The 27,980-nt window shown below is 50.0% G+C and overlaps 1 protein-coding gene and 1 pseudogene across 4 annotated transcripts in view; one reads left to right on the top strand and one right to left on the bottom strand.

Annotated features, from left to right (window-relative positions):
- Window position 1: 1 nt before the first annotated feature.
- LOC109434703 (uncharacterized) lies at window positions 2-27,835 on the bottom strand (annotated as a pseudogene). Its single transcript, XR_016019105.1, has 10 exons — window positions 27,706-27,835; window positions 23,862-24,134; window positions 9,194-9,322; window positions 9,003-9,080; window positions 8,794-8,880; window positions 8,413-8,472; window positions 1,729-1,803; window positions 1,341-1,487; window positions 780-892; window positions 2-400 (listed from the first exon to the last, which is right to left on the bottom strand). The product of XR_016019105.1 is annotated as an uncharacterized LOC109434703 (transcript).
- The window catches only part of EVI5L (ecotropic viral integration site 5 like), a 28,940-nt gene continuing 24,861 nt past the window's right edge, over window positions 23,902-27,980 (top strand). The window contains exon 1 of one of the 3 annotated variants that reach the window (XM_074337735.2): window positions 23,902-24,076. The gene's annotated coding sequence lies outside the window, so the exon portion shown is untranslated. The remainder of the gene's footprint in view (window positions 24,077-27,980) is intronic. The other 2 variants (XM_074337733.2, XM_074337736.2) reach the window with 2 other exon arrangements.

Genomic DNA, 27,980 nt, shown 5'->3' with positions numbered 1-27,980 from the left:
ATGCAGTATGTAACTTTATTAAGGGGACGTCATGGGGTCTGAGTGGCGAGCCCTGAGACCATCCACAGAAGAAGACAGATGGTTGATAACCTATGGAGGGATGGGTCTCCGAGGAGAAGGGGATCTCCAAGTCTCAGGATCTCAGAAACCTCAGTTCAGGGGGAGGGAGAACAGAAGGGGGTGGGGCCAGGGAGAAGCTGGCAGAGTGCATGCCCAAACCACCTGCGCTCTGGGGAGGTGGGAGGGGCTGACAGTGGCCCTCAGAGACCAGGGCAGGGAGCGAAGGGTTTCTCGCAGATCCACAAATCTTCTACACTACTTTCGTTATCATTCCAGCTATCACCGGGCATTTCCACAGTCTTCGTCTCCAAGATTGTTAGGTTCCTCTTCTTTCCAGAAGCTGTGGACACCATCCGAGCTGAGTCCCCTCCTCCACCCAGAGTCCACCCCCACAACCCGCCCTTGGACAAACTGGTCCATGGCCTTTGTCAGCAATTTTCCAAGAACCAGCCAGATGGGGGAGAGGAATTCAGATGTAGGGTTTTCAAAATGTGGATTCAAAAACCACCTCCTTCCAAATCAGCTCTGGTAAAATAAAAATGCAAATTCCTGGGCCCATTCCTACACTTATAGCATCAGACCTCTCACCCCACCCTGGGTGGATGCAGGACTCTGCATCGCCACCCAGCTTCTCAGTGGTACTGCCCAATCCCAGAGTCAGAGCACCCCTGGTTTGAGGTGGGGGTCTTTTCCCTACCCTCCTCCTTCTAGGCCATCACCAGAGTTGTAGGGGGCTCTTGTCCACCAATTGGCAGGACCCCTCATTGTGTTGGTCACTGAGGCCGATCCAGGTGTGTTTATTATTTCTGATATCCCAAGACTTCAGGAATTTCTGGGGGCATGGCAGAGGGAGAGGGTGGGGCATCAGAGGCAGATCTGTGCATGCCACCTGTCCCATGCCTTCCCACATCCCCCCGACCCCTGCATCCCACAGAAGTTCTTTCTGCCGTCTGGCCTATAGCCCCTACCTAAGTTGTATGTGTTCACATGTGCATGTATGCTGTGATGTGTGGAAATATGTTAGCTTGTGTCTCAGTTCACTTATGTGTCATCGGTGGGATTACTCTGAATTCCCTTTCTGTCCATACATGGGCTCCTCTCACATTACCTTCACAAAGCCATTATTCTTCTTCCGGGAAGCCTTCCCTGACTGCATGTCCCCCACCACCACCAGCTGCCCACCAGACCTCCATCTGTCAGAGGGCAGAGGAGGGTGGCAGAAGGCTTTTGGTTGACCAGTCACCTGGCCCAGCCCCAGAGAGGAGGCTGGCCCGGCACACCCGCTCCTCCATGTTGTTGATGACCACCAGCTGGGCCTCATGTCCTCACAGGCAGACAGTAGCTTTCCAAGTGTTCTAGGCCCGGGAGAAGACAACAGTTTCCCTGGAAGAGGTCCCAATCCCAGGGGCAGGGCTTGCACAGGCCAGCTGGGAGGGAGGGCGGGTTGGATTTGCCAGTTAAGGAGACAGGCCCCCAACACCTGCCTCAGATCTTGGGAACCCAAGCCTGGGACCCTTTGTTCGCTGTCAGCTCAGTCCTGAGAAACCCATGAGAAAGATCCCAGCTCTGGTTTGCCATCCTCAGCCGGCCACCATGGAAGGTGAGCCCCACCCCACCTAGGACCCCACAGGGGACCCCACAGCTGGGTCCCTTAATATCCAAACTTACCCAGGGTGGCATTCATCCAGGCCAGCGGCTGGCGGATCTCCTCCAGGTCTAATTGCATCTGCTCCTGCAAAATGACTGCTGGAAGAAGAGGACTTTAGTTATTAAGCACTGTCGTGCAGGGAGGCCTGCGGGGTCTCTGCTCCCGCTCCCCATACAAGAACGCAGGATATGGTGAGGCCAAAAAGGAACACCCACGGAGCCATAGGTAGGGGAGTCATACCACTACGGTCTCACTGGAGGCTGGGTTCACTGGACGTGCGACCTGCTGTCCGTTTTGTCTGCAACCCACCGATGACTCTCTTTCACTCTCCTCAGCTCTCCTTCATAGCCGCAGCAGTTATATTAGTGGCTAATGGCTCAATTGGCTACAGCTGACGGCCAACCAGCCCCAGCTGATGGCCATCTACTACCCGAGCCAGCACCCCTCCACGTGAGGCTGAGAGCCTGTAAACTACTTTCTGGGGCTCTGCCCCCACAAGCACCTACTGTGTACTGGTTGCAGAGACGGCCCCATGAGAACAGGATCTCTGCATCTCACTGTGACCGCAACAGCCCATTAGACACAAACAAAAAAACTGAGGCTTGGAGAGCGACTTGCCCAATATCACAGGCCCCCAAGACCTCATTGTGGGGGCAGAGCCCCAGAAAGAAGTTTACAGGCTCTCGGTCTCACGTGGAGGGGTGCTGGCTCGGGTAGTAGATGGCCATCAGCTGTGGCTGATTGGCCGTCAGCTGTAGCCATTGAGCCGTTGGCCACTAATATAACTGCTGCGGCTACGAAGGAGAGCGGAGGAGAGTGGAGGAGAGTGAAAGAGAGTCGTCGGTGGGTTGCAGACAAAACGAACAGCAGGTCGCACGTCCAGTGAACCCAGCCTCCAGTGAGACCGTAGTGGTATGACTCCCCTACCTATGGCTCCGTGGGTGTTCCTTTTTGGCCTCACCATATCCTGCGTTCTTGTATGGGGAGCGGGAGCAGAGACCCCGCAGGCCTCCCCGCACGACAAATGGCGCAGCGAGCAGGGTATGGTGTCGGCTGAAACACTCCGGAATGTACTGGAGCAGTTTACACGTATAAAAGCTCAGCTTCGTAAGCAGAGTGCGGTGCAGGCCAAAACCTACCAAAGCATGGTGGAGCGGTTTGTTCGTGTGAGAGCCCAGCTTCGGGACGCCCATGAGGAGCGACACCGGGAACGGGAGGCGCGGTCTGCCTGGGACACTCGAGCCTCCAGCTGGCACACCACCTGCTTGGGCATAGAAGGCGGTGTCCTCCTTTTGTTGGTCTGCTGCGGCCTTAGGATCCGAAGCTTGTGGATAGCTTACAAGGAGGCCTCCACCCACTCAGACACCTGCCACGGTGAGCAAGATTCCGACCAGGTAGGAATGGCGTCTGACTCTGGGCAGGAGGATGTATGGCCCCCACACAGTATATGGTGTTCGGTGGCCACTGTTCTCAAGAGTTGGACCCCCAAGGAGGGGTGGGAGGAGATGGACGGCTCTCCAGCCAGCGTGGAGAGGGCCCTACAGGCTCTGGCTGAGCAGTTGCCGGAGGAGGAGAGGGCTACAGCCGGCCGCACGGGCTGGATGTTCCTCACGGCTTTGAGTCTCAACACGGAAAATGTGCTTAATGAAAGGGCCCAGGTGCCTGACCAGGTGTCCCGGTTGGACGCGCTGGAAGCCCGGGTCCGCCTGTTAGAACAGGGGCCCCAAGGTGGAGACTCTGAGGCAGAGGAAGCAAGTGGAGAAAATGTACCTCCCAACCCCCAAGCCCGGCCCATCATGAAGCACAAGGTAAAGCATGAGCAACCTTTGGGCCCCGGGGGCGTTGCTGCCGGCAACCCAGATGTGACTGAGTTCACTACCTACACCCCATACACTCCCACTGAGTTGCAGGAGCTGGGGAGGCGGTACAGCCAGCACCCTGGAGAGCCAGTCTCGGCTTGGCTGTTACGTTTATGGGATGAGGGAGCAGACAGCATTCTCTGCTCCCCAGGCGAGATGGAAAAGCTAGCCTTCGTGACAGTACATCCGTCCCTGCGACAAAGGTTACAAAACTGCCATAGGTTGGCCAATAACCAGGGCAACCATTCTCTAATGGCGTGGCTCACGGCTGCGGTACGCACCGTATGGGAACAGGCTGGCGAGCTGCCAGACACTGTGAGTCAATGGCAGTCATATACAGAACTTACGCAAATAATCCGTGAAATGGGTATGAGACATGCTATTTTTAACCTCAACATGCAGGGCCCAGATGACGAGCTTTTTACTGCCAGCATGAGAGATCTGGTTTTGGACACTGCGCCTGCGAGTGCTTTTGGATCCTTGGTTGCTATTCTTACACCGTATGTAGGGCGACGGATCCATGAAGTTACAACTGCCATGGCCAGCCTAGGGGATGTTGAAAGCCGGAGGCGAAGGAAGTTAAGACAGGAGGTCCGCACAGTTGAGACCTGGAAGCCCACACCAAAGGTAAAGGGGCGAGGTCGCGGGCCTCAGAGAGTAACACGCGCACAGATGTGGCGTGATCTCGTGGCAGCAGGGGTTGATCAGGAAAAAATAGACCAGCAACCCAACGCACTCCTGCTTGAACTTTGGAAACAGTTGCGTCCGGAACAACAATTCCGGAGAAGCATAAAGGAGGAGTCTGGGAAAGCGCGACCCGTGTCCCTTCAGGACTTCATGCAGCCACTTGAGGCCGACTCCTTGCAGCTTGATTAGGGGTGGGGCCAAGGTACCCGGTCAGAGGGGACGAGCAGGGACCGGAGGCCCCACGTGGAACTGTCCATACATTGGTCCCCTTCGAATGTACAGAGGGTTTTGGCTCTAGTTGACACTGGTGCTGACTGCAGTCTCGTTTATGGGAACCCAGAACTGTTCCCTGGACCAGCAATCTGCATTGATGGCTACGGGGGAAAAACTGTGACTGTGAAAGCCGTTTCCTTACCACTGGGTATAGGAAGGCTCCCTCCTCGTACCTACAAGGTTTATGTCTCCCCCGTTCCGGAATATATTCTAGGGGTGGACGTGCTACATGGCCTCAGCTTACAGACGTCGGTAGGAGAGTTCCGTCTCCGGATCAGGGTGGTGAAAGCGGTGACACGTGGGCATGCTCACCACCCTCCTCAAGCGTTGCCACAGCCCTGGCGCGTGGTTACAGTGCGACAGTACCGCCTGCCAGGAGGACAGGAGGAGATCGGTCGTACAATATTGGAATTGGAGAAGGCACATATTGTGAGGCCAACGCACAGTCCCTTTAACTCCCCAGTATGGCCTGTCAAGAAGCCAGATGGGACCTGGCGAATGACTGTGGACTATAGGGAGTTAAATAAGGTGACGCCACCCTTGCACTCTGCAGTGCCTTCAATTCATGATTTAATGGATCGTCTGACTGTCCGCCTGGGGACATATCACTATGTAGTGGACTTGGCCAATGCTTTTTTCTCCATTGACATTGCACCCGAGTGTCAAGAGCAGTTTGCTTTTACGTGGGATGGGCGTCAGTGGACTTTTCAAGTCCTTCCGCAAGGATACTTGCACAGCCCCACTATCTGCCACGGGCTTGTGGCCCAGGATTTGGCACAGTGGGATCACCCATCCTCTGTGGCCTTGTTTCATTATGTTGATGACATTCTGTTAACCTCAGATTCTCTTTCTGATTTAGAGCAAGCAGCTCCCTCTCTTCTCCGCCACCTGAAGTCACGCGGCTGGGCGGTGAATGAGGAAAAGGTCCAAGGCCCTGGCTTATCCGTCAAGTTTTTGGGTGTTGTGTGGTCGGGTAAGACAAAGGTTATACCTGAGGCAATCATTGACAAAATACAAGCCTTTCCCCGGCCGACCAAGGTCTCCCAACTGCAGACGTATTTGGGTTTGCTAGGATATTGGCGGGCGTTTGTACCCCATTTAGCACAAATGGCAAGGCCCTTGTACAATATGATAAAAAAGGGGGCCTCATGGGATTGGACTGAGGCTATAGAGCAAGCCTTCATTGCCACAAAACGGGCAGTGCAGCAGGCACAGGCTCTGCAAGTAGTGGACCCCGGCCGCCCATTTGAACTTGATGTTCATGTAACCCAAGAGGGGTATGGATGGGGCCTCTGGCAACGGCAGGAGCGTCTCCGGTTGCCAGTGGGATTTTGGTCCCAATTATGGAAAGGAGCGGAGGTCCGCTCCTCTCTAATAGAGAAACAGCTGGCTGCTGTGTATGCAGCCCTAGTGGCCACAGAAGCCATCACAGGAACAGCACGCGTGTTGGTTAGAACAACGTATCCTGTCCAGGGGTGGGTCCGTACGTGGACCCAGGGACCCAAAACGGGGGTGGCACAGACCACCACCCTCGCCAAGTGGGGTGCCTACTTGGAGCAACATAGCACCCTTAGTTCAAGCCCTTTGAGCACAGAGCTACAACAGGTCCTGGGGCCTGTGGAGCTTGTAGCCCAGGCTGAGCCAAGTGCTCTGCCTAGAGGGGAGGACTTGGAGCCCTCGCCCTACAAAGAAGGACAGTCCCCCGTACCTGAGGATGCCTGGTTTACCGATGGTTCTAGCCGAGGGGCTGCAGCTGTTTGGACGGCTATTGGTGTGCAGCCCAAAACAGACACCATTTGGTTTGACACTGGGACGGGCCAGAGTAGCCAGTGGGCTGAATTACGGGCTGTGTGGATGGTGATCAGCCACGAGCCTGGGCCCCTAGTTATTTGCACTGACAGCTGGGCGGTGTTTCGGGGCCTAACGTTGTGGCTCCCTACATGGAAACACCAAAACTGGTTGGTGGGACACCGTCCACTGTGGGGTCAAGCCATGTGGCAGGACCTCTGGGACCTAGGGCAGAGAAAGGAGGTGACCTTAATGCATGTCACAGGTCACTCCCCCTTAGTGTACCCAGGTAATGATGAAGCAGACGCCCTAGCACGTGTACGATGGTTAGAGCGGGCTCCGGCCACTGATGTGGCCCATTGGCTGCATAGGAAATTACAGCACGCTGGAAGCCGAACCATGTGGCAGGTGAGCAGACGCTGGGGCCTGCCTTTGAAATGGCAGGAGATAGCAGATGCCTGCTATGACTGTGCCGTCTGTGCCCAGGATAGCCCCCAAAGGCGGAGGCTCCCCTGGGAGACACAGCAAATTACACGAGGGAGGGTGCCCCTCACTCGCTGGCAAGTGGATTACATTGGACCCCTGCCTAAGGCCCGCAATGCGATATATGCATTTACAGCAGTGGACACTGCTACGGGGTTGATGTTTGCTTGGCCCTGTCCGGCTGCGGATCAGCGGCATACAGTGGTCGCCCTTACACGGCTGTGCGCCCTCTATGGGCGCCCCCAAGTCATTGAAAGTGACAGGGGTACCCATTTCACGGGGCAAGAAGTGCAGCGCTGGGCTGCCAGGATGGACGTGCAATGGCTGTTTCACACCCCGTACAATCCACAAGCAGCTGGCATGATTGAACGTTATAATGGTCTTTTGAAGCAAGGTCTCCGGGTGTCAAAACACCCTCCCACGATGCGTGACTGGGCCTCGCGTCTATGGGACGTCCTGAGAGTCCTGAATGAGAGACCACGGAAGGGAGGGCCTGCGCCAGTAGAAGCTCTGCTACATCGAACGGCCGCTCCCATTCAATTACAAGTTACCACAAGTGAGACTCTGTTAAAGCCAGGCTATGGCAGAAATGGGAACATTTTGCTGCCAGCACCCACATGCTTGAAAGCAGGGGAACGGCAGCAATGGACTTGGCCCTGGCAGGTCAAAAGCCCCCACTGTCGGTGGTTGGGTCTGATAGCCCCATGGGGGGCCGGTTTGACTCATGATTTGCAAGTGACGCCAGGGGTGGTGGCTGAGTGGCCACCTCAAGTGACTGTAGTATACAGAGGTCCCGATACCGGGATGATTTTGCGAGGAAACTATGTGCTCTCACTATGGCCTATTATGGGGTCCCCTGTTCTGTTACATGTTGAAACTATGCAAGGGACCCCGAGCACTGCCATAAAGGTTTGGTACCACAAACCGGGAAAGGTGCCAATGGCAGCAACCCTCCTTTCCCAGGACAAGAAGCTGGCATGTATCCTCCCAGATGGAAGGGATTTGCCATTGTTGGTTCCTAAGACTACCGTTTCTTTTCGTCCATAGGTGTCAGTAGGCTAATATGACACAGGGACTCTCGCGGAAGACGCTTGTGAGGCGAGAACCTGTAGGGGTGGAGTGTGGGGGCAGAGCCCCAGAAAGAAGTTTACAGGCTCTCGGTCTCACGTGGAGGGGTGCTGGCTCGGGTAGTAGATGGCCATCAGCTGTGGCTGATTGGCCGTCAGCTGTAGCCATTGAGCCGTTGGCCACTAATATAACTGCTGCGGCTACGAAGGAGAGCGGAGGAGAGTGGAGGAGAGTGAAAGAGAGTTGTCGGTGGGTTGCAGACAAAACGAACAGCAGGTCGCACGTCCAGTGAACCCAGCCTCCAGTGAGACCGTAGTGGTATCACTCCCCTACCTATGGCTCCGTGGGTGTTCCTTTTTGGCCTCACCATATCCTGCGTTCTTGTATGGGGAGCGGGAGCAGAGACCCCGCAGGCCTCCCCGCACGACACTCATGCAGGGGGCCAGTGTCCTCCTCCACTCCTGTCTTTCCTCCTTCATCCCTTGTCCAAAGTCATGCAGCCTCAGAGCCCTCTCCTACTCCAGATGCCAGCATCCAGCCCCTCACCTGGGCTGTGGCTCTCCTGATGGCCTGTCTCTCTCAGCAGGGATTGTTGGATCCCGGAGACTGCAATAGAGCAGAGAATGTCCCTTTATGAGCCAACTGTATGACTGATCCTGTTCCAGGTCCAGTTTCCAGGTCTCTGAGAGCCTAACTCTCCCCCGTGCCCCGGCCCCTCTGAGGAAGATAAGCTGCATTTCACAGATGAGGAAACAGGCTCAGAAAGAGGTGGTAACCAACCCACAGTCACACAGAAGATGAGGCAGAGCTCAAATGCCCCAGTCCTAGTGGGTTTGGGGTTTGTGGAAAAGGGCGAAAGGGCAAAGGCCATCCAAGAGTGAAAACTCAAAGGCACTCAGGACTCCTAGTTCCCAGTCCCTGACTCACCTTGAACCAAGGGGGTCAGCAGGAGCATGAAGAGACCCAAAGAGATGAAAAGCAGCGTCCGAGGCAGAGGGGCCCGCGTCAGACACCCTGCAGGAAGGGCAGAGCTGGGGGCTCCGGGACAGAACTTGCTCCACCCCACCCATGCTGGATGGAGCCTCCCAGCTGCCCCCATCCCCAGGTGTTTGCTGCTGAACCACCGACCCCAGTACCTGGTAAGCTTCTTGATCTCCTGGGTAGCCCAAGGTATTTCTCAGCCAATTTCTGGCCAGCAAAGAGCTCCTTCTCTTCTGAACAGGACAGAACAACCTCAGCTGAGCTTTGTAGCCTGTTGAGCCCTGCCAGAGGCCAGACGCAGACACCCCCCCCCCAGACCCTGGAGCTCTGCCCTCCCCAGCATTACCCCAGAATGGGGCCCCACACACATCTCCGCCATCCTCCTTTCCTCCCTGCTCGTCTGTCCAACTTTTCTCTGTACTATCTGTGGTTTTTATAACCCCATGTATTGCTCTCGGCAGCCCCTCCTCAGATCAATTCCTCCCCATCTCAGGAAGAACAAGGAACAGGGTGGGGACTCCACTTCCTCTTGGGAAAGTGGTGGGTAGAGATGAAATGCCTGACACAGCTGTGAGAAAAGTGATTTAAGGAGGGGGCAGAAGCTTCTCGGTCAAGGCCAGCGCCAGAGGTGCAGCTCCAACCCCATCTAGTCTTGGGACCTTTGCCCCACCTTATCAGAGCCTCAGGCTCCTCAACTTTGAAATGGGACAGTTACTCTTTCTCATACTGTTATTGTGAGGTTTAATACAGTGCACCAGTAATGGGTATAAATTGTCTATCCCAATGATAAATACTCAATAGTAATAGCACTTAGCATATGCCCCACAGAGCCCTGTGCTATGTGTGTGTTCTCCCTCACCTCCACAAGTGATAAACCCAATTTTGTTCAATCATAGGTATGTTCTGGGTGGTCTTTGGCTGGGGGGCACTGACAGTTCTCACAACAGCCCTATGAGAAAGGTACCACTATTAACCTCCTTTACATATGAGGAAACTGAGAAACAGAGTGGGCAAGCAACTGCCTGAGGTCACACAGCTTGTAAGTGGTGGCGCTGGGAGATGGACCTAGGCAGGTTGACCTCTGAGTCCCTGCTTAACCATTACACTAAGCAGTTACCTTTTCCCCCTTTGTAATTACTAAGTATTTTGTAGACAATCACTTTGAAACTATGTGTATCAAACTTATTTATGTATGGCTCCTGGTTTCCCATCTGATTCAGTCAGTTTTATGTTACTATGTTTTATTTTTAATCTAAAGTGAGTCTCTATTTGAGGGTGGGGCAAGATGTAGTGGCCACTGTAACAAGAAAATATCTTCAGACTTAAGAACTATGCAGGCAACTCCATAGAATATAACAGAATTTGGGCGGCCGGATGGCTCAGTTGATTAGAGCAGGAGCTCTTAACAACAAGGTTGCTGGTTCAATTCTCGCATGGGATGGTGGGCTGCGCCCCTTGCAAATAAAAGATTGAAAACGGTGACTGGACTTGGAGCTGAGCTGTGTCCTCCACAACTAGATTGAAGGATGATGACTTGACTTGGAGCTGATGGGCCCTGAAAAAACACACTATTCCCCAACATTCCCCAATTTAAAAAAAAAAAAATTTTTACCTGTACTCTTAAAAAAAAAACAACAAAGAATATAACAGAATTCATTATGGGGTTATCTATTTATGGGAAGATTGGGTCAGAGAAGAACAGACCACCCAGCAATTTTATGCAGATTATTCTCCGTTACCAGACCCCTGTTACTGTGCTTTTTATAGTATAACTCGGTACTCATGATTGACAAGACAAAGGGACAAAGAATACCTCCTGGTGGCCCTGTGATAGGTGATTGTTTAAATCCATACTGTCACAGTTTGAAATTTACCTCCACCGTCATGTCATGCCTGCCGTTACTAGCAAAAATGTTTATGGCTACATTTTAAGGACACCGATGATCATCAACTAGGAGGCTTTGATGCGCTTGCTAAGGACTGTGAGGTTTTGCACGTAATAAAACTTTAAAAGGAAATGAAATCCAGACACAGAGATGGAGTTGATTTTGTTCATATCTACATCTATACACTCTTATAGACAGCATATAAGGGGATCATCATTTTTTATCCATTATGTCAATCTCTATCTTTGAATTGAAGAGTTTAACCTTTTTATATTTAATGTAATTATTGAAAGGGTAGGGTTTATATCCGCCATTTTGCTATTTGGTTTTCATATGCCTTATATCTTTTTTGTTCCTCAGCTCCTCCATTACTACCTTCTTTTGTATTAAATAGATATTTTCTAGTGTATAATTTAAATTCTCTTGTTTCTTTTACTATATACTTTTTAAATTAGTTTCTTACTGTTTTCCCTCAGGATTACTATTAACATCTTAACTTATAGCAACCTAGTTCATATTAATACCAACTTAATTTTTAAAATACACAAAAACTTACTCCTATATAATTCAACTTCCCCTTCCCTTTAACCTATTATCTGAAATTACATCTTTATACATGTGAGCCCATCAACCTAGATTTCTAATTATTGCATTATACAGTTGTATTTTAAATCATATGGTGAAAACAAGAGTTAACAAACAAAAAAAAACACATTTATACTGTCTTTTATATTTACATATAGTTACCTTTATTGGTGCTTTTTGTTTCTTCATGTAGATTCATGTCACTGTCTAGTATTCTTTCATTTCATCCTGAAAGACTCCCTTCATTTATTTTATTGTGGTAAACATAACATAAAATTTACCATTTAAATTGTACAATTCAGTATGTTCATAATGTTGTGCAACCATCACCTATCTAGTTCCAGAACACTTTCATCACCCCAAAAGGAGACCTCATACCCTTTAAGCAGTCACTCCCCATTCCCACCTCCCCCCAGGCCCCAGAAACTTAATCTACACTCAGTCTCTATGCATTTACCTATTCTGTATATTTCACATAAATGGAATCGTACAACACCCTTTTGTGTCTGGCTTCTTGCACTTAGCATAATGTTTTCAAGGTTCATACATATTGTCGCATATATCAGTACTTTATTACTTACTGTGGCTGAATAGTGTAGTTTTGCTGGATATAAAATTCTTGGCTGACAGATTTTTTTCTTTCAGCATTTCAAATATGTCTTTCCACTGCCTTCTGGCCTCATTGGTTTCTGATGAGAAATAAGTTGTTAATCTTATTGAGGATCAATTGTACATGACAAGACATTGCTCTCTTCCTGCTTTCAAGATTCTCTCTTTGTGTTTCAACACTTTGATGATCATGCATCTAAGTGTGGATCTTTCTCAGTTTATCCTACTTGGAATTCTTTGAGTTTCTGGATGTATAGCCTATCATTTCCATCAAATTTTGGAGGTTTCAGTCATTATTTCTTCAAATATTCTGTCTCTCCCTTTCCATTCCTCCTCTCCTTCTGACACTCCCATTATGCATATGTTGGTTTGCTTGATGGTGTCCTACAAGTTTCTTGAGGCTCTGTTAAGTTTTCATCATTCTTTTTTTTTTTTTTTTTTTTTTTTTCTGTTCATCAGACTGGATAGTCTCACTGGACCTATCTTCTTTTATTTTTTTTTAAAGATTTTATTGGAGAAGGGGAACAGGACTTTATTGGGGAAACAGTGTGTATTTCCAGGACTTTTTCTTTTTATGGGGGAGCAGTAGTGTGTTTTTCCCAGTACTCATCAGCTCCATCCAAGTTGTTGTCCTTTCAATCTTAGTTGTCAAGGGCGCAGCTCAGCTCCAGGTCCAGTCTCTGTTGTTAGTTGCAGGGGGCACAGTGCATCATCCCTTGTGGGAGTCGAACTGGCAACCTTGTGTTTGAGAGGATGCACTCCAACCAACTGAGCCATCCGGGAGCTCAGTGCCAGCTCAGCTCAAGGTGCTGTGTTCAATCTTCATTGCAGGGGGCAGAGCCCACCACCCCTTGCGGGACTCGAGGAGTTGAACTGGCAACCTTGTGGTTGAGAGCCCACTGGCCCATGTGGGGATCAAATCCACAGCCTTCGGAGTTAGGAGCACAGAGCTCCAACTGCCTGAGCCACCAGGCTGGCCCCTCTAACTGGTTCTTTTTAATGTTTTCTATCTCCATTTTTATGTTTCCTATCTCTTGAAGTTCTCCCAGAGATCACTGAGCACCCTTATAACCAGTGTTTTGAACTCTTCATCTGGAGATTGCTTGTCTCCATTTTGTTTAATTCTTTTCCTGGAGCTTGGTTCTGTTCTTTAATTTAGGACACATTTCTTTGTCTCCCCATTTTGGCTACCTCTCTGTGTTTGTTTCTATGTGTTAGGTAAGGCTGCTATGCCTCTCCAGTCTTAGTAGAGTGGCCTTATGTAGTAGGTGTTCTGTGGGGCCTCGTGGCATAGTTTCCCTTGTCACCTGATCCAGGTGCTCCAGGAGAGTCCCTTGTGTGGATTGTGTGTGCCCTCCTGCTGTAGTTGAGCGTAGGTTGCTGTTTGCATGTCAGTGGTAGGGATTGGCCCTCAGGCTGAATGATTGTAAGGACTGGCTGTGACTACAGTGGAGGAGACGTTGTGCAGGGGCTGATGGAACTGGATTTGCTTTAGCAGGGTTCTGGTGCCTGCCCGGTCTGCCTTTTGGGTGTGTCATCCTCCAAGGCAGCTGGGTGGTGTTTGGGCTCAGTCCCAAGCTGGACACTGGATGTGTTGACATCGATGCCTCATAGGAGGAGCCCCACTGCAGGCCAAATTCAGCCGCAGCCTGTGCCCTACTTGGGGCTTCCTGGAATGACAAAACAGTCCACAGCTAGCCGCCACCCATGCTGGGCTTAGAAGTGCCTGGGAGAGGCTAAGCTGCAGACTGAGGCTGGCTGCCACTAGTACCAGTCTTGGGACTGCTTAGCAAGAGGTATGGGGGCATGCCAAGGCCAGATGCTGCTTGTTTGGAGTTTGTGAACATTTGAGAGATTTTAGCAAAGTCCAAAGCATGAGACAAGATAGGCCATTTGCATGGAAAAGCTACTGTAAGTGGCTTGGGTGGGCCTGCAAGTTGGGTGGGGTGGGGTCTCAGGGAATCGCCAGGGTGGGGTAAATGGTGTTAGCCAAGTTGATGGAGACTCAGATATTGTGCTTGCCAAAGTCTGCACAATGTGAGGGGGAAGGGCTCAACAAAGGAACGATGCCCTCTGACAGCACTTCTGTCTGGAAGAAATCTGCCCCTCCAGCCCTTGCCCTGACCCCAGATAATTCAGTTCCTCCCTGTATAGCCCTGGAGCCTTTTAAGCTTCTGTCCCATTTTTGGAGCTCAGAGTGAGCGAGTCTGTCAGCGAGTAAGTCCGTATGTGTGGGCCCTTTCAGAGAAACACATGGGACTCCATCTCACTCAGCCACAATCTCAGCTGGTTTTCACAGCCAGACATTATGGGGACTTCTCTTCCCAGCCCTGGAACTCTGGGCTGGGGGGCCTGGTGTGGTGGGGCTGGGACCCCTCACTCCTGAGGGGTGACCTCCATGACTGAGATAGCCCTCCTGATTTTTAACTGCCACATGCAAGTATGGGCCTGGCCTATTTCATGTATCCATCCCTCCTACCAGTCTTGAGGTGGCTTCTTCTGTATATCCTTAGTTGTAGGACTTCTGTTCAGCTAGATTGCAGAAAATTTTGAATGATGGTTGTTCTGTAGTTTAGTTGTAATTTTGATGTGGTCATGAGAGCAGGCAAACACAGCACTTAACTACTCCACCTATTTGACCAGAAAATGATCTCATCATTTTATATAAGGGACTTGAGCGTCTGAGGATTTTGGTATCTGCAGGGGATCCTGGAGCCAACTCCCAAGGTCACCAAGGGACAACTTAAATTTGGGGGGAGTCAAAAGTCATATGTAGATTTTTGACTATATGGAGTGTCAGCACCCTGAACCCCTGCATTGTTCAAGTGTCAACTGTTTTTATAAAAACAGCTGGGAGCTGGCTGTTCAAAGGGGAAGACTGAGTCTGTTTGCTTCACTGCTATATCCCCAGTGTCAAAAACACTGCCTGGGGCCGGCCCGGTGGCTCAGGCGGTTAGAGCTCCATGCTCCTAACTCCGAAGGCTGCCGGTTCGATTCCCACATGGGCCAGTGGGCTCTCAACCACAAGGTTGCCAGTTCAATTCCTCGAGTCCCGCAAGGGATGGTGGGCTCTGCCCCCTGCAACTAAGATTGAACACGGCACCTTGAGCTGAGCTGCCGCTGAGCTCCCAGATGGCTCAGTTGGTTGGAGCCTGTCCTCTCAACCACAAGGTTGCCCGTTTGAGTCCCGCAAGGGATGGTGGGCTGTGCCCCCTGCAACTAGCAACAGCAACTGGACCTGGAGCTGAGCTGCGCCCTCCACAACTAAGACTGAAAGAACAACTTGAAGCTGAACAGAACCCTCCACAACTAAGATTGAAAGGACAACAATATGACCATTGTTCCCCAATAAAGTCCTGTTCCCCTTCCCCAATAAAATCTTTAAAAAAAAAAAAAAAAAACACTGCCTGGCACATAGTAGTCACTCCATCAGTATTTGTTAAGTGACTAAATTAATTATTATTCCTTATATGTTCTTGGTGCAGAAGAGGTGACATAACCAGAGTGACTGCTGGAATGGTTGCACAGAGTATAGGAGATCTAACTTGTGAATATGTTATAAGTCTTTTGGGGGAATTAAAGTCTTTTGTTGGGCATTTGTTTGGTGCTAAGAGACCTGTTCTTTCTCATGACAGACCTATGAGGTGGGTTTATGCCATACTAAATGTTTGTGTCCCCCCAGAATCCTGATGCTGAAATCTAATCCCCAATGTGATGGTATTTGAAGGTGGGACATTTGGGAAGTGACTAGGTTATGAATGAGGTGAGTGCCCTTAGAAAAGGAACCCCAGAAAGGTCCAGTGCCCCTTCCACCATATAAGAACACAGCTAGGAGATGGCTATCTATGAACCAGGAAGTGCATTCTCACCACATATGGAATCTGCTAAAGCCTTGATGTTGTACTTGCAACCTTCAGAACTGTAAGAAATACATGTTGATTGTTTAAGACACCCAGTCTATAGTATTTTGTTATAGCAGCCTGAACGGACCACTTCACATAGGGGGAAACTGAGGCTAAGAGAGTAGAGGAGAACTGCTCGTGGCTGCACAGCTTGAGGCAGAGCTGGGGTCTAAGTCATGTCTGTCTGATTTGGTGTACTCTTTGTGTCTACCTGGACTTCCTAAGGAGTTGGTGGCTTTTCCATCTCTGGAGATGTATCAGCGGAACCGGGACATCAACCATCTCAGGAAGGCCAAACATGATACTCTCTCTTGGGTGGGCTATTTCTACCACATTATTATTAACCCTTTCACCTACTGTTCCATAACTTGTGGTTAGATCCTGAACTAGCCATCCAGTTGTCCTTCCTGGGGCCCTAGAGTCCTGCTGAAAAACTTTCAGTTCCTAGAGGAAGCCCCATGCACTTTCATTTCCTGATCTTTACATCTGCTGATCACTCTAATTGAAACACTACTTCTCCCTGCACCCCGTTCCATCTCTGCTCCAATGCTTTACCTTTCAGAATGTAACCTTTCCCCTGGCATATAAGCTCCTTCTGGAAGCTCCTTCCGATATCACCAAACAATTCCCCAATTCTCAGCCATCACCAACTGCATGTCCTACGAATTTAACTCATTTCTGACATTATCAACCTAGAGATAGCATCAGAGCTGTTAAAAAAAAAATTCAACTGGGTGAATTTTAAAGATTTCATTGGCTTTATCCAGCCATTCATGAATAGGATTGCATCCAATCTAGCAGCTAGAAAGGAGCTCCAAAGAGCTGGGCAAGGCAAGATTTTAGAGGAAGAAGGGGGCAGGAACAAGGAAGTTGTACAAGGCAAAATAAAAAGTGCATTAATTATTGCAAGGTAGTTTCCCTGAAGGGGATGGCTGATCAGGCGATTTCTGGTTTAAGATTCCATTTCTGAGAGAACTGAAAATTGCATTAAATGAAGTCTTGGTTTGGTAGCATTGGGCTTAGCATAAGCGATTCCATTGTGGGTCTGTTGTCTTGTTTCTAACAGATCTCACAGATTAAGGGCTCAGTCCCACAAGACTGTTCCCAACTTCAGACACCAATTGCAAGTCCAGGCCACTCATATTTCTGACCGATTGGCTATAAGTCAGAGTTCTCACAACCCCCTCTGCTCACTCCAACAATGTGTTAGAACAATTCACAGAGCTCAAGGAAACATTAACTAAACTTATGTTTATTGGTTTATTATAAAGGATACAGATGAACAGCCAGATGAAGAGGTACATAGGGTGAGGTCTGGAAAGATCCCAAGCATAAGAGCTTCTGTCCCCGTGGAACTGGGGTGAACCACCATCCTGCATTTGAACGCCTCAGCAACCAGCTCACCAAATCTCATTGTCCAAGAGTTTTTATAGGGCTTAATCTCCAGAAATTCCACCCAGAAATTCCAACCCTATAATCACTTGACCATCCTCAGGCTATAAAGGGGCCCTACTCTAAGTCATCTTATTAGCATAAACTCTGGTGTGGTCAAGAGACTCCTTATGAATAACAAAAGATATTCTTATCAATAAATTACAAGAGTTTTAGGAGCTCTGTGCCAGGAACTGGGCTCAAAGAAGAAATACTGTATATTTCTTATTATATCACAAAAGCTACCCTAGATTGCCTGCACACTGGGTCAGGGGACTCCTCTGAGCTCCCCCAACCCTTACTCCACATACCATGCAGAAATCCCATGCTTTCAGGTTATTCTCCCTCTCTAGACTGTGAGTTCCACATGGGGAGCCTGTCCTTGGCTCAAAGTAAGTGTTCAACAAATGTCTAGAGAACAAATGAAGTAAGTGAGCAAATGTTTGCTCATTCCACTGCCCACACACAGACATATCTGTTAATACCACCTCCTCCAGGAAACTCTCCTTCTCTATCTGCTTGGAGCTTCTTCCCAAGTAGTTGGGCTGCACAGATTCTGTCACACCCTGTAAGCTATGATTTGGCAGCAGCAAGTTTTCCCCAAAGACCTGCCCAGGTCAGACCCTACTTACTTCCCCAATTCTTAAACAAGCGCCACCTGCCGCTTTAGAGGCATCAGTCTCCCCTTCTTTGAAGTGTGGGCTGGCCTCTCAGAAACTTGCCAGCAATCGAATTCCAGAACTTCAGCTAATATCCACAGAACAGGAGGTGAACCCGTGGGCTGTGGGCAGGAATCAAAAACCTGTTGTGTTTCTCGCCAGGCTAGACAGCGCCACCCATGGGTTCAAAGCGGCTTCAACACAGGTTTCCAGAACAAATACCATACCTCCCCTCCTCCTTCTCTTTGCGCTGGCAGGACCCTATGCATGGCATGCCGCCCTTCCCCCACCTTTCCGACATTTTCATGTTCTTGTGAGTGACGTCACGGTTCTCTAGATTTGCTCATTTTTCTCACCTTGAGCCTTAGTTCCTCCTGGTCTCTGCTGCTCTGGAGAGCCCCAGGGAGGAGGGTGACACCTGCCCGCAGAGTTCTGCCCTGCAGTAGTCAACTCCTGGGTCAACTGTTGCTTCATCCCGGAAGGCCCCCTCTATTCCTGGAGCGGCGGGTGAGCTGTGCCTCACGTCTTGGAACGAGGAGACTTCCACGAACACAGGTATGCTTCTCTTATCTTTGAGGAAAAACCTCCTTTGTTCTCTAGGTGTCACCAAACGTCTCACTCCTGCCTTCATCTCCCTCTTGCCCTCTCTGGGCTGCCCCGCCTCCCATCACTCTCCAAAAATAACCAGTGATGGTATCTACCTTCCCCTTGAGAGAACCAACAGACCAATTTTGTCTTGGTCCCACCTATTACAGGGGTGGTCACTCCCTTCTTCCTGCTTGAACACCATTCTCATCTACGACTTCTCCTACCTTCCAGGCAGTTCCTGCTCCACTTCTTTTCACAGGCTCTTCTTCTGCCTGACAGCTAACATCATGTTTCTTTAAAAAGAAAAACAAAGTCAGAGGACTCATACTTTCCAATTTCAAGACTTAATACAAAGCTATAGTAAGCAAAACAGTGTGGTCCTGGCATAAGGATAGATGTTTAACCAATAGAATAGAATGGAGAGTCCAGAAATAAGCCCATACATCTACAGCCAGTTGAGTTTTTAAATGGTTCCAAGTCCATTCAAAGGGGGGAAAAATAGTGTCTTCAATAAATGGTGCTGGGGTCATTGGATTTCCACATGTGAAATAATGAAATTTCACTCCTACCTCATACCATATACAAAAATTAACTGCAAATGGATTAACAACCTAAATATAAGAGCTAAAACCATAGACCTCTTAGATGAAAACATAAGGGTAAATCTTTATGACACTGGATTTGGCAATAGATGTTTAGATATGGCATCAAAAACATGGGCAACAGAAGAAAAAAACAGATTAATTGGACTTCATCAAAATGTAAAAGCTTTGTGCATGAAAGGATATTATCAGAAAGGTGAAAAGACAGTCTACTGAATGGGAGAAAATATTTGCAAATTATATATCTGATAAGGGTTTAATATCCAGAATATATAAAGAACTCCTGCAACTCAACAACAACAAAAAGACATACAACTCAGTTTAAAAACTGGCAAAAGACTTGAATAAACATCTGTTCAAAGATGATACACAAATGGCCAATATAAGCACATGAAAACATGCTCAACATCATTCGTCATTAGGTAAGTGCAAATCAAAACCACAGTGAGATAACACCTCACGCTTTCTAGGATGGCTATAATGTTTAAAAATGAAAAATAACAGTGTTGGCGAGGACGTGGAGAAAATGGAAACCTGTTGGTGGGAATGGAAAGTGGTGCAGCTGCTGTAAAAAAAAAAAAAACCGTGTGGCATTTCCTCAAAGAGCTAAACATAGAATTACAATATGATACAGCAAGTCCATTCCTGGGTGTATATCAAAAGAATTGAAAATAGGGACTCAAAGAGTACTTGTAATTGCACACCCATGTTCATAGCAGCATTATTCACAAGCGCCGAAAGGTGAAGACAGCCCAAGTGCCCATAGACAGATGAGTGAATAAACAAAAAAGTACATACAATGGGACATCATTCAACCATAAAAAGGAATGAAGTTGTTCATCCTTCAACATGGATGAATCTTGAGGACATTATGCTCAGTGAAATAGGCCAGACACGAAAGACAAATATTGTATGATTCCACTTGTATGAGGTTTCTAACAACTTCAAAGAGACAAAAACTAGAATGGAGGTTACCGGGGCTGGGTGGCGGGGGCATGAGGAGTTAGTGTTAAATGGAAACAGAATTTCTATTTGCGGATGATGAAAAAGTTTTGGAAATAGATAGTGATGATTGCACAACATTGTAAATGTACTTAAGGCCACTGAATTGTACACTTAAAAGTGGCAAGTGATATGTCATACACACACACACACATACACACACACACACTGGGGATGCCAACAAAATGTACACTTTTTATTTTTTTTAACAGGACTTTTATTGGAGAACAGTGTGTACTTCCAAGACTTTTTTCCAAGTCAAGTTGTCCTTTCTATCATAGGTGTGGAGGGTGCAGCGCAGCTCTAGGTCCAGTTGCCGTTGTTAATTGCAGGGGGCGCAGCCCACCATCCCTTGCGGAACTCGAGGAGTTGAACCGGCAACCTTGTGGTTGAGAACCCACTCGCCCAAGTGGGAATCGAACTGGCAGCCTTTGGCATTAGGAGCACGGAGCTCCAACTGCCTGAGCTACTGGGCCGGCCCCAAAGTGTACACATTTTAAGAGATATTATCTATGTATCACTTTTCAAAGTTGAATTGAATTACCGTAGCAATGTGTAGTATGACGTTTGCTCAAAAGATGGCATTAATCAAATGAATGCTAGTGTCATTCATTGTATTACAACTTTAATACAGTTTTTTCCTTTCTTAAAATGTGTATACATTTTTTGCACCCACTATATATGTATATATACATATATATGTGTGTATATATATATATATATATATATATATATATATATATATATAATTTTTTTAACCACAATTAAAATTTTTCAAAGAGAGAGAGAGCCAAAGCTGCAATGTTTCTCAAGGTCAAGCCTCAGAACTAGACCAGCATCATCTCTGATACATTCTGTTGATTAGGACAAGTGACAAAGGCAGCTCAGATTCAAATAATGGGAAAACAGGCTCCACCTCATCATAGGAGAAGCTACAAATATTGTCACCTTTTTTGCTCTTTATGAGACAAGTATGAGGTCTAAGCTCATATTAATCAATATTCACAACAAATGATTTTTGAGTCCAAAGTTTAACCCACAAAAAATGTTTGTGCTAAAATTTGTTATGGCTAAATACTGAGAGAGAAAAAAAAAGGTTTTTTAATAAATTTAAATATGCAAATCTTGACTCCAAAGAAATGACAACCGCACACAAAAACTCACAGTGGTAGAATTACAGTGGTAAAAATTGGACAAAAATTTTGATTGATGAATTAAATGTTTACTGCAAACATTACATGGGAAAAAATGTGCCTGATAAAAATGATTTCAATAAAGTAAAAATGAACTTTGAAAATAATTTGGGAACGGTATAACTGTACTGAATAAAAAAAATGATCCTGGAATCAAATTGCTAAATGCAGTTTATCATTCAAAAGTCTTTTTTCAACGAAAATGTGTTGGATTTTTTTTCCCCACTGTGCTTATAAAAATGGAATCAAAGTGTCCCCAGAATAAAACCATCCTTTCTGTGGAAATGGCAGTGGGAGAATGAGATGGCCAAATGTCCTGTGCATCTTTCTGATGTTCGATTTTATTCCCTAGACACCAGATGCCCCTATCTCCCAGGCAAGGCCCCAGAAACAAACTGGTCATGACCTCTTTCTGGGGGGCCCTGAACCCCATACAGGCTTGTACCTCTGCAGACCCCTCTGTCTCCCCCATCTTGGCTATCAGTCCAGGTTTTTCTGTTCCTCGGAAGTTGTGCCTCACACCAAAGTTGTCTTTCCTGAGAGAGAGCCTCTGGAAACAAGGGCAAACCCTGAGACTATGGCCCTTCTGATGGCTCCTCAGTCTTCCACACAGAGGGACCAGCTCAGGGATTGTCACTTGCTGGTAACCCCTGTGGACATGGTTGGAGATGGGATGCAGAATGTTAAGTCAGGACTCCTGACTTAACATTCTGCATCCCATCTCCAACCATGTCCACAGGGGTCTGCAGGCCCCTCCCAGGCCCACCCAGAAATCAGGGGACAATGTTCATAAGTTCATTTCAGCTTCAAACTTGGCAAATCCAAAGTCACCTTTTAACTTTGTCAGGACTATAAAATGCCCAGCACATAAGCTGACTTTAAAAGGATGGAGGTAAAGATATGTTCTTTAAAAAATACGAAATGAGGGAGGGGGATATGGGCTTGTGAGGGAGACAGAATGCATTACATTTATTTTTACCACCCGAGTTTTTAGAAATATGTTTTGGGGTTTTTCTTAACAGTTCCAGAATTTTAATATATGCAATGTAGATAGTAAGAGAGAGGGAGAGAGGAAAGACATACAGAGACACAGGGAGAGTAAAGACAGCAGCAGAGAGGATGTAGACAGATTCAGAGTGTAGACTGAGCACAGAGAATAGACAGAGAGAGTGTAGACCGGGACAAAATGTAGATGGGACAAAGTAGAAAGTCAGAGAGAGATGAACGGGGGCAGGGAGCAAAGGGATGTCCATCATTGCTCTCCAAACCATACAGAACCCCCTACTATTTAGAAGGTTGAGATCTAGATCTTAGAAGGTCCTGGCACACCCCACTCTGGGTCCCAGCCCTGCTGTTCTCAATTCTGTCTCCCCATTTACAGTCCCTATTCTGAATTTATGATATCACCCTCTCCTGAAATGGTCCTTCCCTGCCCCGCCCCTCCAGGGCTCATCCCTGCATCTCGGTGTGGAAGCGTGTTCTTTTTGCTAAGTCTTGCGTGCTGTCAGTGCCTGTCCCTACATGTCTTTCCCTAGCATGAGTAACCCTCCCAACACACACCCTTGCTTTCCCTGTTAAAGAGTGTTGGGCCCACCATTCATTTATTCATTAATTCATCAAACATTTTTATAAGCAGTTCCCATGTGCAGGGCCCCACTCAACAGTACTGGGAAGACCTGACTTAGGCCCTGCATGCCCCCCTACTCCCCGCAACTGTCAGTCTGGGGAGGGTGGGGGATGAGGGCCGTGTAAGTAGTGATAACACAGCCTGATCACAGCTTTAATGGGGGGAACATAAGGCACTGTGAGCCTCAGTGAAGATACTTAAGCCGGCCTAGACAGACTAAGGCAGGGGATCGGCCTGAGTCTTCCGTGTGACCCGCCCCCCTCCAGCACAGAGCCGGGCTCAAAGAAGAGGTGTCCTATCACCGCCCCTTCAGCCTTAAGAGATTTCTGGCAACGCCCCTTCTCAGACCCAACCTTACCTGGCCCCGCCCCATCGTTGTCTAGGCCACGCCCCTAAGCCCCTCCCCTATGTCATTCAATCCAGGATTCAAGCCCCACCGCCGGGAGGCTAACCTCTTACCAATTCGCACGATCCCATTGGCCAGAGAGTGTCACTTCACCGCCCTCCTTCAGTGTCATTGACTCCCTAGGTGTCAATCTTCTTTATAGAGTCCCAACAGTTGCCATGGCTTGGTTTAAGTGGCAGATAATAATGGGAGTCTCAGGACGTCTCGTTATTGGGCAGAAAGCCCGGGTCTGGGCGGGGCTTAATGCCAAACGCCTGGCTGCCTCAGTCTGGGGTTCCTCAGGACCGCAGCCGTCCTTCAGACACACCCCTCTTTCCTCGCTATTGGCCCCGCTAGGTGTTGATCAACAGGATTCCACATTCTTATAGGCAAAACCACTCGTCCTTCATTGCTTCCCTAATTTCAATTCGCTTCTCTCTTCAGAGGCGTCAACCTTCTGGCCATAGTCAGAGCCCTCCTCACGGAATCGCCACAGATTGGCCAAACATCCAGTCACTCCTGGCAAGTGGGCGGGGCCATGGTACCTGAGGGCGGTGAATTGGCTAACTGGGCCTCGGGGGCGGGGCAGCGGTTCCTGTCAGCCGGTGAAATGGCAGCGGCTGAGCGGGTGGCGGCGGCGGTCTCGGGGGGCGGCTGAGGGGGCCGGGCCGGGGCTGCGGGGCAAGCGGCACGGTGGGGATCCGCGGCGCGGCCCGGGACGGCGAGGCTCGGCACGGCGATGGCGACGCGCTCGGCGCAGGTAGGGAGACGGCGCGGGCCGGGCCTCCTGGGCGCCTTCTTAGGCCAGCGGCTCCGCGCTGCGGCCCGCGGGGGCCGGGCAAGACCGGGAGTCCGGCCGCGTCGCCCTGGAACCCGCGCTGGGAGCCCTCGGCACTCCCAGGACTGACCTGGCCGTCAGTCTCAGACCGTGGCCTCCGCCCACCCTCCTTCCCGACGCCTCCCGACTTCTCAGGGCCCCTCCCCGGACCCTTCCAGGCACCCCGTCTCCCACCCCGCCCCCTCCCGGGGAAGCCCTCCCAGGTCCATGATCCCCACCCACCCTCTTTACTGACCCTCAGGACCCCTCCCGGGACCCTCAGGGCCCGCCCCCAACCCCACCCTGCAGACCCGCCCCCCCCCGCCCCCGCAGTCCCAGGATATTCCCCCAACCCGTCCTGATCCCTTAGGACCCCTCCCATCTGCAGACCCTATGCCACCCCGTCCCTCCCCTGGCTACCCATCCTATCTCGGGGCCTAGATCTGCTGCCACCCCCAAGGATACCAGCCTCAGAGCCCACCCTACCCCTCCCTTCTGACCCCACAGGACCCCTGCCTAGCCTCTCTGTAAATCAGTATTCCTGACTACAGGCCTCACCTCAGTCTGCTGGCTCATCTCCCACTCCCAGCAACCCCCTGCCCAAGGGCACCCCTAAAAATCACTCTTCAGGGTCCTCCCAGCACACTCCAGTAACTCCACACACACCCCTGATCCTGACTCGTCTTGATCCCCGCTTCTTGGAAATCCACCCTCAAATCATGCTCAGGAACCCTGCTCCCCCAACCCCCCATGTTCTGAACCATACACACACACACACACACACACACACACACACACACACTCTCTCTCTCTCACACAGGGCTCCTCAACACTCCTCCTTGGACTTCACCTGCCCAGGCTCTCCTGGAGTCCCCATCAGCTCCCAGCTCTGGCTGGGCAGAGGTGTGAGCTGACTGCCCTTGCCCCAGGCAGCCAGCCTGTCCAGCCACACCAGCCTCCCTGAGCCAGTGCCCCCATTGTGGCCCTGGAGGTGGTGGGATGACCCAGAATCTCCCAGAACTCCTGTGGACACACTCTAGGCCTCTTCCCCTTTATCCATCTCTCCCCGCGTTGCCCTTCTTCCAAGGGAAGGACACTCACTCTCCTACACCAAAGTCACTCAAAAAGAACCCCTGCCTGCCCCCTGATTTATGCCACCTCCTGGTGATAGGGGGAGTTCAGACTGCTCCTGGCCCTGGTTCTGAAGTCTGAGCAGACTGGTGGGACCAGCGTGCTGACCCATCACACCTGCTGGCCTCATACAGCAGGGCCAGTGCTGCTGCCCAGGGGCAGCCCCTGATAGTCCATGTGAGTTCCTTCACCCACGACCAGTATGTTATGCCAAAATGAAACAGCTTCCTTCTCTTCTGGCATTTGGGACCTGGTGGGGCTGCGTTTGGGCCTGCCAGAAGCAGACAGCTCTTTGTTAAGGAATATTTTCAGAAAGGAAAAATGTGCTGAAGAGGCTTGGCTGGGACATGAGTGAGTCGTCGGCTTGGATTTTCCCTTAACTGGGCTGTGATGGAGCTAGAGGACCCGTGTCCATGCATCTTTCTGGGTTGTTTTGGCTCTTTCTGCCCGTCCTGCCCCACCACCACCCTCGCCCTCAGGTCCAACCTGTGGGTTCCCCTGGGCTTCTGTGGTTGACTGCGGGTGGTTTGGAAGGAACTGCAGGTGGCTTGGCCCTGGCACAGGGATGAGGCGAGACAGAGAGGAGAGCAGATCACAGAACACAAAACTGGCAAGCTGGCATGGCCAGGACTGCAGGGTGTAAGGAGGAGCCCGGGTCCCTCCGGTGCGGAATCCCATCAGTCCAGCCCCAGCACTGCCTGTCTGGGCTCCTTCGAGTAATATAAGCAAGCCTTAAAAACCTCAGGTAAACAGGACCAGGCTTCTTTGTGGATATTCACCAGTGGATTCTGGATGACCTGGGGGGAAAAGCACATCTTGGCTTGGGGCCTCAACTTTTCCATCTGGAAAGTGGGATAAATTCTTAGAACAGTAGTTTATACTGTAGGGGAGCCCGTGGGGTTAGGATGTTGCTTTGAATGTCCCCTGGGCACCGTGTGGAAGGGGTCAGTGGAGTCCAGGAGGGCAGTTGCCCATCTATGGCTGCCAGCAGAATCACCAGCCACCCTTGTCCCTGGTTGTAATTAGGTGATGCCTCACTAGATAATGGCTGACTCTTTGTGGCCAAGCTTTCCCGCAGGAAGCCGGCTTCAATCAGGGCTGAAAGATGGTATGTTGTGTTGGGGGCAGAGGGCAATGGGGGGCCTGCTTGTGGCAGTGCCTACACCCCATGTGGACCACTGATGCTGAGTAGGGAGGGGTTTGTTCTGCCCACTTGTTGAAGGGAGGAGTAGATGAAAAGACTCCTGAAGGTCATGAGGCACACAGGAAATAAACTGCACAGCCTCCCCAGGGTAGGACTTCGTGCGGGTGGGGGGGGGGGGGCAGAACGCTGTCCAGGAGAGACTGTGAGCTCCTTAGGAAAACACCAGAAGGCTCCCAGGAAGGGCTTGTGAATGGTATCAATGCATTTTTACCCTAGGCTGAGGGACAGGTCTGTGTCTTTGTGTGTGTGCTTTGATAGGTGCGGGGACCAAGGGGGAATGTGATCTCAACCTCCTTCTGCAGAATATAGATGCTGATTGTTCCACCACATGCCAGGATTTGAGTCAGATTCTGGGGTCTGAAGGAATGTAGAGGTGGTCCCTGCTCTGTATCTAAAGGTCCTCTCAACGTCACGAGACAAGAGCTGGAACCTGTAATGCACACTGATTGGGCCCATGCCGCCTGCCAGGCCCTGTGCCAAGCACCGTTTACATATTATCTCATCTAATCCTCCAGACAACCTGGAGGAACTGGGAATCCAGGGCCATGCCCTTACCCTCATGTCCTGCTGCCTGCTGTGTGGAAGCATGAGAAGACTTGTGTGCAACGTGCTGCTGTGGGAGCACAGGAAAGGGCCCTGCGCATTTCTGGGGTGTCAGGGAAGAAGGAACAGGGATGACGTATGGGGTATTCCAGGCAGCCAAAGTGCTTGGACGGAGGCCCAGGAAACAGGAACAAGTGTGGTGCAGTCAGGGATGCGTGCCTCGTTTGGTGGGCCTCATCTGCAGCCTTCACGTCCCAAAGGCGACCCACGGGGCCGCACCATGGACATCCCTGGGCATGGTGATGTGTAGTTGGGAGGACTCAGAATGGTGGCAAACCGCCCCCTGCCTGGGGAAGGCTGCCGCACACCTGCTCCAGACGCCAAATGGAGGCGGTAGAGGAGGGAGGTAGTTAGCAGGACTGACCCACTGGGACCAAGGAAGAGATTCACCCCTTGCAGGGAGATGTCCACGGCTCCGTTGGCACCACTTGCCTGCACTTTTCTTCCATTTCTCAGGATGCCAGAAGTGTTTGTGACATTGTTTCATTGAAGTCTGTCTCCCACACAGCCCACGAGTCCCATGAGGACAGGGCGGGTGTCTGCTCATGGTTGAGTCTCAGGTGAGTCTAGGGCACATAGCAGATGCTCAGTAAATGCTTGGCTGGTTTAGAAGCAGGCAGTTGTCCCTACTCACCCGCTTCTGAAAGGGCCTGGAGCCCTTCCAGGGGTCGGTCAGCCTGCCTTGGAGAGCTTCCAAAAGCAGAGTGGACACACCTCACCCTGCCCCCAGGCCCAACCAGCCTTTGTAGCAGGAAAAATGCCATCTTCGCCTTGAAGAACCAAGAACCTTCGCAAGACGGGACTTCTCTTATTCACCTGTCCCTGGAAGGCTTATGAGGCTTTTACATCTTTTCCTTTGTCATTCTCAGGGACACAAAGGTATGGGGACATGAAGGATTTGTCAGGAAT

The sequence above is a fragment of the Rhinolophus sinicus genome, chromosome 15 (assembly GCF_057876585.1).
Source record: "Rhinolophus sinicus isolate RSI-liver-muscle chromosome 15, RSI-T2T, whole genome shotgun sequence".
Classification (NCBI taxonomy): domain Eukaryota; kingdom Metazoa; phylum Chordata; class Mammalia; order Chiroptera; family Rhinolophidae; genus Rhinolophus; species Rhinolophus sinicus.
The sequence above is the reverse complement of the archived record's forward strand: the minus strand, read 5'-3'. Positions and strand labels throughout refer to the sequence as shown.